The sequence below is a fragment of the Macaca nemestrina genome, chromosome 13 (genome assembly GCF_043159975.1).
Source record: "Macaca nemestrina isolate mMacNem1 chromosome 13, mMacNem.hap1, whole genome shotgun sequence".
NCBI classification, from domain to species: domain Eukaryota; kingdom Metazoa; phylum Chordata; class Mammalia; order Primates; family Cercopithecidae; genus Macaca; species Macaca nemestrina.
Genome location: NC_092137.1, coordinates 82,349,182 through 82,362,192, shown reverse-complemented (window position 1 = coordinate 82,362,192; position 13,011 = coordinate 82,349,182). Strand labels below are relative to the sequence as shown.

Genomic DNA, 13,011 nt, shown 5'->3' with positions numbered 1-13,011 from the left:
TTCTGGCACTAATTGCTAAAGAGAATCACCAGGTATGAGAGGTTGTCACAGACAAACTTAAAAAGCCATTTTCTTAAACTCCTTGTTTCGGACTACAGTCAATTTAGTTACTTGCCCGAGGCATCAAATTAAAAGGAGGTGTGGAAAACTGAGATCGAGATAAATAATATTTTAATATAGTACCTTGTCCTCACTTGAATCACCCTAATCTTGGCCCTGACTGAGATGCTGACATGTCTAAAATCTCATTTGTGGAAAGATCTAAAGATAAAACTTCCACAAATGTGGACATTCTTACTGACCTATACATTGGTGTTATTATTTAAAAAAAAAAAAAAAAAAACATAAGTACAATAATAAAAATAAACTCTGCTGCCAAAATTTTCCATTTTTTGCTAGTGAAAATCTAATAAACATTCTCCACATAATGCATTTGAATCTTTATGGAATAGTAGACACTGCATTTAAAAATGTATTCGATGATTTAGCGAAGAAACCCTTTTAGACACCAGGTTTACTGCACTGTTACATTTTTACTATAAGAAGTAAATCTTCCTTTAAAAATTTTTCCTAAAGACCTTTGTTCTTGTTTTAATTTTCTAGAGTAGAAATATAGGTGAAATCAAGCCTGAGTGTTTCTAGAAATCTAAGAAAGCAGTATTTCTAAGTGAAATACAGGGTAGAGTTTACTGCTATATGGTTGAGTTGTGAGTCCCCAGCTACTAGAGCCAAAGGACTTTGATAAAACAGGTGATTGTCAAGAAGAGGCTTCTTTTACCAGCAGTGAGCATACCATAAATAACCACACACATGAGAGGTAGAAGAAGCAAATACTATTGCTGTATGTCTTGGTCAACGATAGATCCAGGAGAATTTGTGAAGTTTTGTGGAACAATCAATGCTATGATGTCAATGTAGAAGTCAATGTACACTATGCTTAATTCAACTGCTATCTGAAGTAGATCCTGGGATGCTGAGTATATTATTCTATTTTCATGCTGCTGAAAAAGACACACCCAAAACTGGGAACAAAAAGAGGTCTAACTGGACTTACAGTTCCACATGGCTGGGGAGGCCTCAGAATCATGGTGGGAGGCAAAAGACACTTCTTACTTGGCAGCGGCAAGAGAAAATGAGCAGGAAGCAAAAGTGGCTTAAACCCCTGAAAAAACCCATCATCTCATCAGACATATTTACTATCATGAGAGTACCACAGGAAAAACCAGCCCCCATGATTCAGTTACCTTCTCCTGGGTCACTCCTACAACATGTGGGAATTCTGGGAGATAAAATTCAAGTTGAGATTTGAATGGGGACACAGCCAACCATATTAGTGAGGCAAAATTTTAGTGAGCTACATATATTGACATATTTATCCTTATTTCCAGAAGGCATATGTTTTTCATCAGTAGGCATGATGCGGCTCAGAATGTGGACTGATTTAACATCACTGCATATATAGTCTTCTGGATTGACTGATATGTAATTCTTATTAGACCCCCCCATTTTTCAATGACCCACCCTTTCTTCATGGACAAAATCTTGCCTTTTGTCTGGTATACTGACACTTCACTATCAGGTCTTAAAACATCTTTCCAACTTTATCTTCTATTAATTCTCAGTCTAAAATCTTCATACACATTAATCAACTCATTGACTCTGCAGAATCTGATGTTTGTGTTTTCATAACAAAATTGCTCTTTCACTATATTCTATACTTATTTCTGAAATCCTGGTCTGACCAAGGCTTTTCCTCTTCCAGCTACAATTTTCTGACCATCCAAATACAAGGTGGTCTCATTCTCCTTTCATTTCTTATATATGAACATTTACATAAGTAGTAAGAATTTATTACCTTTTCAATAATGACATATTTTACTGTAATTTTGCTTTTTTCCTCCAATAAATGTGCTGTATGCTTTATCAGCTGACATGGAACACTTTCAAAGTTAGTCACATAGTCATCTTTCTTTCTTTATAATCTCCAAAATACATTTTGAGCTACAGCAGCACTAGGCTTTTCTCAGATCTTCAGCTCATAGAAATAAACCTCTATCCACATAATTTACCATTAATTAGATCCATCCATCGAATTTACTCATTTTCCATTCCCTTGCTATAAACCCACAAAAACTGAAGTCCTTCCTGATGCCTTTCTCCTCCTTATATTCTATGTAGAATTTAGGTTTAGAATGTATTAGATATTTCACTAAATATCTTCAAATGTCTTTCTTTCTATCCCCATTATCAGTATACTTAACCAACCACTATCACTGTTTCCAGGGACTATTCTAATGGCTTAGAAACCAGTATTTTCCCAACCCATTATGCACACTATAGACAAAACGGTCATTTAAAAAACTTTGTTTAGATACAAAAATATCATTTGTTTGTATCTTCTCTGATTTTTTTGAGCAATGTTTTGTAATTCTCATTATAGAGATCTTTCACCTCCCTGTATTCCTTGGAAGAATCAATATCATTAAAATGGCTATTTTGCCCAAAGAAATGTACAGATTCAACACTATGCCTTTCAAACTATCAATGATATTTTTCACAGAACTTGAAAAATTTTAAAATTTATATGGAAACAAACAAACAAACAAAAAACAAAACGAGCCTGAATAGCCAAGGCAATCCTAAGCAAAAAGAACAAAGCTGTAGGAATCACATTACCCAACTTTATACTACGAGGCTACAGTGACCAAAACAGCATGATATTGGTACAAAAACAGATACATAGACCAATGGAACAGAATAGAGAGCTCAGAAATAAAGCCACACATCTACAACAATCTGATCTTTGCCAAAGCTGCTAAAAACAAGCAATGGAGTAAAGACTCCTTATTCAATAAATGGTACTGAGACAACTGCCTAGCTATACGCAGAAGATTGAAGCTGGACTCTTTCCTTACACAATATGCAAAAATCAACTCAAGATGGATTAAAGACTTACATGCAAAACCCAAAACTATAAAAACCCTGGACGACAGCCTAGGCAATACCATCCTGGATATAGGAATGGGCAATCACAACAAAAGCAAAATTGACAAATGGAATCTAATTAAACTTGATAATTTCTTTGGCTGGGCAGCTCTTAACAGTAAACAGACAACCTGTAGAATGGGAAAAATTACTAAGAAACAATGCATCTGAGAAAGGTCTAATATTCAGCATCTATAGGGAACTTAAATTTACAGGAGAAAAACAAAAGTGGGCAAAGGATATAAACAGATACTTCTCAAAAAAGTTCAATATCACAGATCATTAGAGAATTAGAAATCAAAACCACAATCAGTTACCACCTCACACCAGTCAGAATGACCATTAAAAAAAGAAACCCATATCCACTGTTGGTGGGAGTGTAAATTAGTTCCACCATTTGTGGAAAGCAGTAGGGTAATTTCTTAAAGAGCTATAAGCAGGACTACCATTTGACCCAGCAATCCCATTACTGGGTATATACCCAAAGGAACATAAGCCATTCTACCATAAAGACACATGCACGCAAATGTTCACTGCAGCACTGTTTACAATAGCAAAGACATGGAATGAACCTAAATGTCCATCAATGACAAATTGGATAAAGAAAATGTGGTTCATATATCCCATGAAGTATTATGCAATCATAAAAAAGAACAAGATCGTGTCTTTGCAGGAATGCAAATTGAGCTGGAGACTATCATCCCTAGCAAACTAACACAGGAACAGGAAACTAGATACTACATATTATGACTTACAAGTGGAAGCTAAATAAGAACTTACAAACACAAAGAAGGAAACAGACACTGGGGTCTACTTGCAGTAGGAGGGTGGGAAGAGGGAGAGGAACAGAACAGATAACTATTGAGTACTGGGCTTAATACTTGGGTGATGTGATAACATGTACAACAGACCTTCACATGTACCAACAAACCTAAAATATTAAACTTATCAGAGCAACTAAATACATAAAGCAAATATTAACAGAACTGAAGGGAACAATAAATAGCAATACAATAATGGTAGAGAACTTCAATACTCCCTCTTTAAACAGTGGATAGATTATTCAGGGAGAAAATCAGTAAAGGAACAGCAGATTTAAACAGTCTAGACCAAATGGACCTTCTGGATATATACAGAAAGTTCTCTTCAACAGCAGCAGAATACACATTCTTTTCAAGTGCACACGGTGAAAAACTGAAAGGAAAAACAAAAAAATATATATATCTCTAAAAAAAAAAAAAAACAAAAAAACTACAAAATCAAAGTGCACACAGAACGTACTCCAGGATACATCATATGTGAGGTCAGTAAACAAGTCTTAACACATTTAAGAAAATTAAAATAATATTGAAAATAGTTTCTGACCACAATGGTATTAAACTAGAAATTAGTAAGAGGAAAATTGGAAAATTCTCAAATAGGTGGAAATTAAATGATACACTTCTGAACAACCAGAGGGTCAAATAAGAAATTAAGAAAAATAAAATGTTAAGACATATAAAAATATGACATATCAAAATGTATTGGATGCAGCAAAAGCAGCTCTGAGAGAAGTATATAGTAACAAATGCCTAAATTAAGAAAAAAGAATGATCTCAAGCAACCTAACTTTATACAATAAAAAACTAGAGAAGAAAACAAATTAAGCAAAATTCAGAAGAATAAACACAATAATAAAGATCAGAGCAGAAATTAAAAAAAAAAACAGACTAGAAAAACAATAGAAAACATCAAGGAAACTAAGGCCTTTTTTTTTTTTTTTTTTTTTTTTTTTTTTTTTTTTTTTTTTTTGAAAAGATACAATTGATAAACTTTTAGTTAGACTAAGAAAAGACTAAAAATTATAAATGAAAGACTTTACAATTGACAGAACAGAAATGCCAGAGATCATAAGACACAAGGAACAATTATATATCAACCAACTGACCAAGAAGAAACGAATACATTCATATTAATAGAAACATGCAACTTACTAAGTCAAAATTACAAATAGTCAATGTGAATGAAACAATAGTAAGGAGATTGAATCAAAAAGTAAAAACTTCACAACAAAGAAAAGCCCAGGACTTGATGACTTCACTGGCAAATTACACATTTAAAGAATAATTAGGGCGGTCTCAGCAGCCTCTGGAGCCGCGAGGTCGTGTTCTCCAACAGCATGTTCCATGGGAACCAGTACAAGCAGACTCTATAGTGCTCTCACCAAGACACTGAACAGCAGCGCTGCCTCCCAGCCCCCAGAGTATTTGGTGTCACCTGACCCAGAACATCTGGAGCCCACTGATCCTAAAGAGCTTCTTGAGGAATGCAGGGCCATCCTGCACACCCGACCTCCCCGGTTCCAGAGGGATTTTATGGATCTGAGGATAGATTGCCCTGGTACCCACCCGCCCGCCTATCAGGTTTATGCAGTGGAACATCCTCGCCCAAGCTCTTGGAGAAGGCAAAGACAACTTTGTACAATGCCCTGTTGAAGCACTCAAATGGGAAGAAAGGAAATGTCTCATCCTAGAAGAAATCCTGGCCTACCAGCCTGATATATTGTGCCTCCAAGAGGTGAACCACTATTTTGACACCTTCCAACCACTCCTCAGTAGACTAGGCTATCGAGGCACGTTTTCCCGAAACCCTGGTCACCTTGTCTAGATGTAGAACACAACAATGGACCAGATGGCTGTGCCTTATTTTTTCTTCAAAACCGATTCAAGCTAGACAACAGTGCCAATATTAGGCTAACAGCCATGACATTGAAAACCAACCAGGTGGCCATTGCACAGACCCTGGAGTCCAAGGAGTCAGGCCGACAGTTCTGCATCGCTGTTACCCATCTAAAAGCACTGGCTGGGAGCGGTTTCGATCAGCTCAACGCTGTGACTTCCTTCAGAACCTGTAAAACATCACCCAAGGAGACAAGATTCCCCTTATTGTGTGTGGGGACTTCAACACAGAGCCAACAGAAGAGGTCTACAAACGCTTTGCTTCCTCCAGCCTCAACCTGAACAGTGCCTACAAGCTGCTGAGTGCTGATGGGCAGTCAGAACCCCCATACACTACCTGGAAGATCCGGACCTCAGGGGAGTGCAGGCATACCCTGGATTACATCTGGTATTCTAAACATGTTCTAAATGTAAGGTCAGCTCTCAATCTGCTCACTGAAGAACAGATTGGACCCAACAGGCTACCTTCCTTCAATTATCCTTCAGACCACCTGTCTCTAGTGTGTGACTTCAGCTTTACTGAGGAACCTGATGGACTTTTCTAAATACTTGCTTTTGTCTTTTTAATCACAAGAGTCTTAACGGGATGTTTCAGGAAACAAATAGGATATGACAATGCCAGAGGAAGGATAGAAACATGGGAAGTTTCTATCATTTCATTTTCTATTTCCAGCATGCCCTTGGAAAATACACCCTTTAGTTCACAGATCTTTTCAATTAAAACCTATAGCAAAAAAAGGTATTTGCACTCCAAAAAAAAAAAAAAAAAAAAAAAAGAATAGTTAGCACCAATTCTTCTCAAACTTCTCAAAAAGACTGAAAAAGAGGGAAAATTCCCAATTATTTTTACAAGGTCAATGTTTCCCTGATACCAAAGTCCAACAAGGACACCACAAGAAAATTGAATTACAGGCCAATATCCCTGGATCATAGATGCAAAAAATCCTCAAAAAAATACTAGCAAATTGAATTCAGCCACACATAAAGAGAATTGTACAATATAATCAAGTGGGATTTATGCCTAGAAGACAAGGATGATTCAATACATGTCAATCAAATATGATATACCACATTAATAAAATGAAAAAGATAATATTTTAAGATTAAATTAAAAATAATTTCCTTAATCTATTAAGATTATCTTAATGGAAACAGAAAAAGCATTGGCAAAATTCAACATTTTTTCAGGATTTTAAAAAACTTGCAACAAATTAGATACAGATGGAATGTAGCTCAACCTAATGAAAGTCATGTATGAAAACCCCACAACTAACATCATACTCAACAACTAAAAGCCAAAGTCTTTTTTAAGATCAGGAATAAGGCAAGGATGCCCACTCTTACCATATTTATTCAATATAGTACTTGAAATACAAGTCAGAACAATGAGGCAAGAAAGAAATAAAAGGCATCTAAATTATAAATAAATAAAATTTTCTGTTTGCAGATGACATAATTTTATATACAGAAAACTTTAGATGCCACCAAAACACTATTATACTAATAAACAAATTAAGTAAATTTACAGGATACAAAATCAACTGGAAAAATTCATGCCCTTATGTACTAACAAAGAACTATCTGAAAAAGAATTTTAGAAATCCCATTTACAAAGCATCGAAAGCAATAAAACCACTTAGGAATGAATTTAAGGGGGTTAAAAAAAGCTATAAGCTGAAAATTAAAGAACTGATGACAAATATTGAAGACACAAATAAATGGAAAGGTACTCCATGTTCATGAATTGGAAGACATAATACTGTTAAAACAGCCATACTACCCAATGCAATCAGTACCTTCAGTGCAATCCCTATAAAAATTCTAATGGCATGTTTCACAGAAATAGAAAAATATTCTAAAACCTATATTGAACTATACACACATAAAACACAAATAGTCAAATCAATATTGAGAAACAAGAACATAGCGGAGAGTATCACATTACGTGTTTTCAAAATATACTGAGTTATAGTAACCAAAGCAACATAGTACTGACATAAAAACAGATATCTAGGCCACTGGAACAGAGAGCCAAGAAGTAAATAGAGTTATTGTCAATTGCTATTTGACAAAGTTGCCAAGACCTTTGAATGAAGAGTCTGTTCAATAAACGGTGTTGGGAAAACAGTGTCCATGTATAGAAGAATGACATTGGACACTTAATTGTTACACTTGAAACTGTAAAAGTAGTAGAAGACAAGGGAAAAGCTTCTTGAAATCTGTCTTGGAAATGATTTTTTGGACATGACCTCAAACGCACAGGCAACAAAAGCAAAAATGGACAATGAAATTATATCAAAGTAAATAAGTTCTGCACAGCAAACAGAGAAAAAAGCCTGTGGAATGTGAGAAAATATTTGTAAACCTGATAAGGCATTAATTTCCAAAATAACAAACTCACACCATCTCAATATCAAGAAAACCCAATTAAAAAAGGGAAAAGGACTTGAACAGGTATTTTCCAAAAGAAAACATACAAATGGCCAAGTATATGAAAAAATGTTCAACATCACTAATCAGAAAAATGCAAATTAAAACCACAATAACATGCTGCCTCATACCTATTACAATGGCTGTTATCAAAAAGATAGATGATAAAGTCTTGGCAAGGATGCCGAGAAAGGGGAACCTTTGCATGCGGTTAGTGGGAAGGTATAAATTAGTATAGCCATTGTAAATAGCATTGAGGCTCCTTAAAAAATTAAAAACAGAACTACCATATTACCTAGCAGTCCTACTCCTGCATACATACCTAAAGGAAATAAAATAAAGATGTTAAACAGATATCTGTAGCCCCATGTTCACTGCAGCATTATTTATAACACTAAGATGCATAATCAGCTTAAGTGTCCATCAGCAATAGATAAAAAAAAAAATGTGATGTATATATACAACGTAATATTTATTCAGTCTTAACAGAAAATCCTGTCCTATGTGACCTCATGGATTAACCTTGAGAATATTATGCTAAGTAGAATAAGCCAGACACAAAAAGACAAATGCTGTATTACCTCACCTGTATGTGGAATCCAGACAAGTAGAGAATAGGGGGTGGGGGAAGGGAATGAGGAATGATTAGTCAAAAGATACAAAGTTTTAGATGAATAAGCTCTGGTGATCTGTGTGTGCAGCATGGTTACTACAGTTAATAATAATAAATTATATACTCAATTACTGAGGAAATGCAAAATGTTCTCACCACCAAAAAAAAATAAAAAATAAAAAGGAGGGGATGGGTAATTAGCTTGATTTAATCATTTTACAATGTATACATATATCAAAACATCATATAATACACTGTAAATATGTATAATTCTTGTCAATTATACCCCAATTGGATTAGCCGTTATAGAGTTTTAGTTTTGCAAGAGGAAAATGTTCAGGAAAGTTGTTGCACAACAACGTGAATGTACGTAACATTACTGAAGTATACACTTAATAAATGGTACATCTTATTTTGTTTTTCCAAAGTTTCTTATTTGATTGTTATATCTGTATTTTAAAATAATAAATGGTGATTATTTCTTCTTCCAATGAAAATATAAAGTATCTACATTTCCTGGTACAACAGACATGGGATTGTCTATGTATTTCTTTAGCATTACCTTCCAATCCTCTATCAAATGCTTTGTGTTCTAGATTTACTAGCTCTTGTTAAGTCTCTGAATAAGCCAATATCCTTCCAACCTCAGGGATTTTAAATATTTTATTCTTGTTACCTACACTTTTCATGAGCAATCTCGTTTACCTTTTTGGCTAGATCCTATTAATTTATGATATGTCAGGTTAAAATTAACATCCTCAGGCAAACTTTGACATCTCTGGGAACAAGGCAGGAACATATATATATATATATATATATATATATATATATATATATATATATATATATATAGTCTATTGGCATGTATTACTTCTTTTTTGTGTATATGAGTGTGTGTATGTGTAAGAACAGCATAACAGCTGGAGCCCTTGAAGCTCCGTCTTTGCTGACTGGTTAACAGAACCAACACTTGCATTCTTGGTCATTATGAAATATGAATGTGTACATTTCTGATACTAACATTAGGGATGAACTCATGAACCAAAATAGAATCATCAGAACATTTTATCCTCCTAGCCACAGTCTGATTAAAGAATGAGCATGTGCCTCAATATAGAAAAGTAGTAATTAGAAAATCCTTCATGATACTTTTTGGAATGATCATGAGAGAAGTCAACTGAGATTATGAATTATGTGTTAAACATAAACCTGGAAGGTAACAAATGCTATGGCCATATTGTTTATGTACTGTAGAGGAAGAAGAGCAGGAATATGGAGAAAATAAGGTAAACTTTGGAGAGTATTATTTTACTGGATCTCACCATAGCTGAAAGCAAAGGTTAACTGTACATTTTCTAGAGAAGTGAGTGAAGACTTTCCACCCTTTTCCTTAATTTTAAATAGTTAAATTTCTTTCACTTTTTATCAAAGTAATCATAATATACTATTTTGGTGTCTTGAGTATGTAACCAAGTGCTGAGCACCTAGAATCTATTCAATCTATGCTGTTTACTGAGTTAATGAATAAATGCGTGATCAAAAGATTTATGATATCTACAGCAGTGGCTTAACATAACTTGTTATTCTGATCATATATATGGAATAACTATTAAAATAGTGATTACAGTAACTCTAATATCATGTCCCATTGATTGATTACATTCTGCTCTTGGCTTAAAAAACACAATAAGGTCACAGTTGGAGATGGAGACTAATAGAAGGTTCAAGACCTAAAATAACAGGTTAAAATAATAAATAAAAACCTTTAATTTCTAGTGTGCATTTTCCAGATAGCATTAAGGTATACAGAATATTGATCAGTGAATAGATCCCACTTGCCATAATTTGAAAATACTGATATATTCTATCTCATATAGCCTTTTATAGCAAGTGGATAAGGGAGTTTCAGCAAGTATGATTTCTTTAGTGAACTTAATATTATAGTCCAATACTGCTATGTAGGTGCCATCTATTGAAACTTCATAATGTTTAATGGCTTATGTTAAAAAGTTTATGTGGATGATAGAATTACATGAAGAATAGCATGCTAAAGGATGCCTAAATTTATCACCCTCTGAAGCAAATGAGAAAAGTATTGGCAGATGTAAATATGAGAGGGGGGAATGGGTGGATTTCTGGTGAATGGAATCAGAATTTCCAATAGCTTCTCATTCCCCAGGGTTCTTAATACTTGCAAAGTGCAAAGTAACCTCAAGGATCAATAAAATTGCAAGTCAATGAAATTTTAATGTTAAGGGGAGCAGAAAAGAGTCTACTTCAGATGTTTGTTTTATAACTGATAGAATCTGTATAGAAAAGCTAAAATCACATATTTTTCTATTTATTGCTATTCAAGTAAAAAAAAATTCCATTGCAGATGGAACTATGAATAATCTTTTATCACGAAAGCTAATAAGTTTCCTCTGTAAACTGACTAACAAAGGCAAAATAGTAGGGAAGCAAATCTCCAAGTAAGTCTCAATTTATCTACCCTTTTCAAGAATCTGGAGGTTACAGAGTAGCAAGCATTTTTAAAAAATACATTATTCTGATCTATTTTCTGAGGCCAAGAATATTGAAGAGTTTGACAGGAAAATACCTTAAGCTCTTCCCTACTCACCCAAATGCACTTTTACATTGGTTCTACATGTGCATGTTGGTGCATAGTTTTGATAGAATTTCAGGGTCCCTACAGAGTTCAAAGTTGTGAGTTTACCTCGGAAACCCTCATGGCAAGAAATGTAATCAGCTGGTTTCAAATGAAGCTGAATCCCCAATATTATCATTCTAGCTAGGTGTCTCTATGTGATTGCTAGAATATCAATCCAATTCTTTCTTATTCTTTAGCAAAATGTTATTTATTGTATTAGGGATAAAGCTGAATAGATTTTGAAGCCCTGTATAATTTGACTCTGGTTCAACCATTAAATACCAAATGTACTTTCTTAGCCAAGTTACTCTAAAGTTTAGTTTTCTCACATGTAAGATGGATGTACTAATCATTATCACATTTAAATTTCTATTAGACAATGGTAAAGAATGAACTAGTAAACTGAAAGATCTGTAGAAGTTATTCAGAAGGCAGTAAAATACGATGGGATTAAAGGGAGACTGAATAAATATCTTTTGAATATTAATAGATCAAGAAGGAAAAAATAAGTTTAAAAGTGCTATGAAAGATTTAAACAACAAAATTAACATGGGATGTTGATCTTTATAAATGCGTGATATACATTCTTTTTTAACAACACAGACTATAAAAATTGATCACAAGCTAAACCACAAAGCTAGCTAAAATACACTTAAAATCTTATCTTACCAGATCATATTCATTGTTATAAAATTAAATTAGAAATAACACAGAAGGAGAATAAAACTCTCATGTTTAAGAATTAGTAAAATTTCTAAACAACTTTGGGATCAAAGATGAAATTTTACATACATACATATTTTTAAATACATATTCTATTAATGTAGTCTATTACACTGATCAATTTGCATGTGTTAAATGATTCTTGAATTCCAGGAATAAATTTTATTCAATCATGGTGTATAATAATTTTAAATACATTGCCAAATTTGTTAGTATTTGCTGAGAAATTTTGCATTCATGTTTATAAGATATCTTGGTCTATAATTTTATTAGTGTCCTTGTCTTAGATATCAGAGTAATGTTGGCCTGATAGAGTAAATCGAGAAATATTTCCTGCTGTTCAGTTTTCCAGAAAACTTAAAGATTGGTGTTCTTCTTTAACTGTTTAGTATAATTCAACAAAGAAATAAATTCACCAAAAAAAGCTCCAGGTTTAGGGTATTTTTTTTCTTTTTTTTTTTTTTGGTCAGGAGATGTTTGATTATGAATTCAATCTCCTTAATAGTTATAGATTTATTTAGATTTTCTATCTTTTCATGACTTTCTCTGACTGGATTTTGTGTTTCTAGAAATGTGTTCATTTTATCTAGATTATCCAATTGTTGCTATGTAATTGTCCAGAGTCCTATTTTCTTTAGAAACAGGAGTAATATACCCATTTTCAATTCTGATTGTAGCAATTTGAGTCTTCTCTTTTTTTTAGTGCTAATGTTTCATTCATTTTGTTCATCTTTTCAAGGAAGTAATTTTTGGGTTTATTGATTTTTCTCTATTTTTCCTCTTCTGTTTATTTTGTAGTGACATGTTTAAATTTCTTCTTCTTGTATATATGCTTGTTACCATGTGGATTACATTTAAAATTCTAAAGCTATAATATTCTATATTAACTTTGT

The 13,011-nt window shown here is 33.6% G+C and overlaps 1 long non-coding RNA gene and 1 pseudogene across 2 annotated transcripts in view; one reads left to right on the top strand and one right to left on the bottom strand.

Annotated features, from left to right (window-relative positions):
- Window positions 1-6,315, top strand: part of LOC105465453 (nocturnin-like) — a 44,003-nt pseudogene extending 37,688 nt beyond the window's left edge.
- LOC105465346 (uncharacterized) overlaps window positions 1-13,011 on the bottom strand; it is a 182,125-nt gene that overhangs the window by 38,810 nt on the left and 130,304 nt on the right. The gene's annotated exons all lie outside the window — the stretch shown is intronic.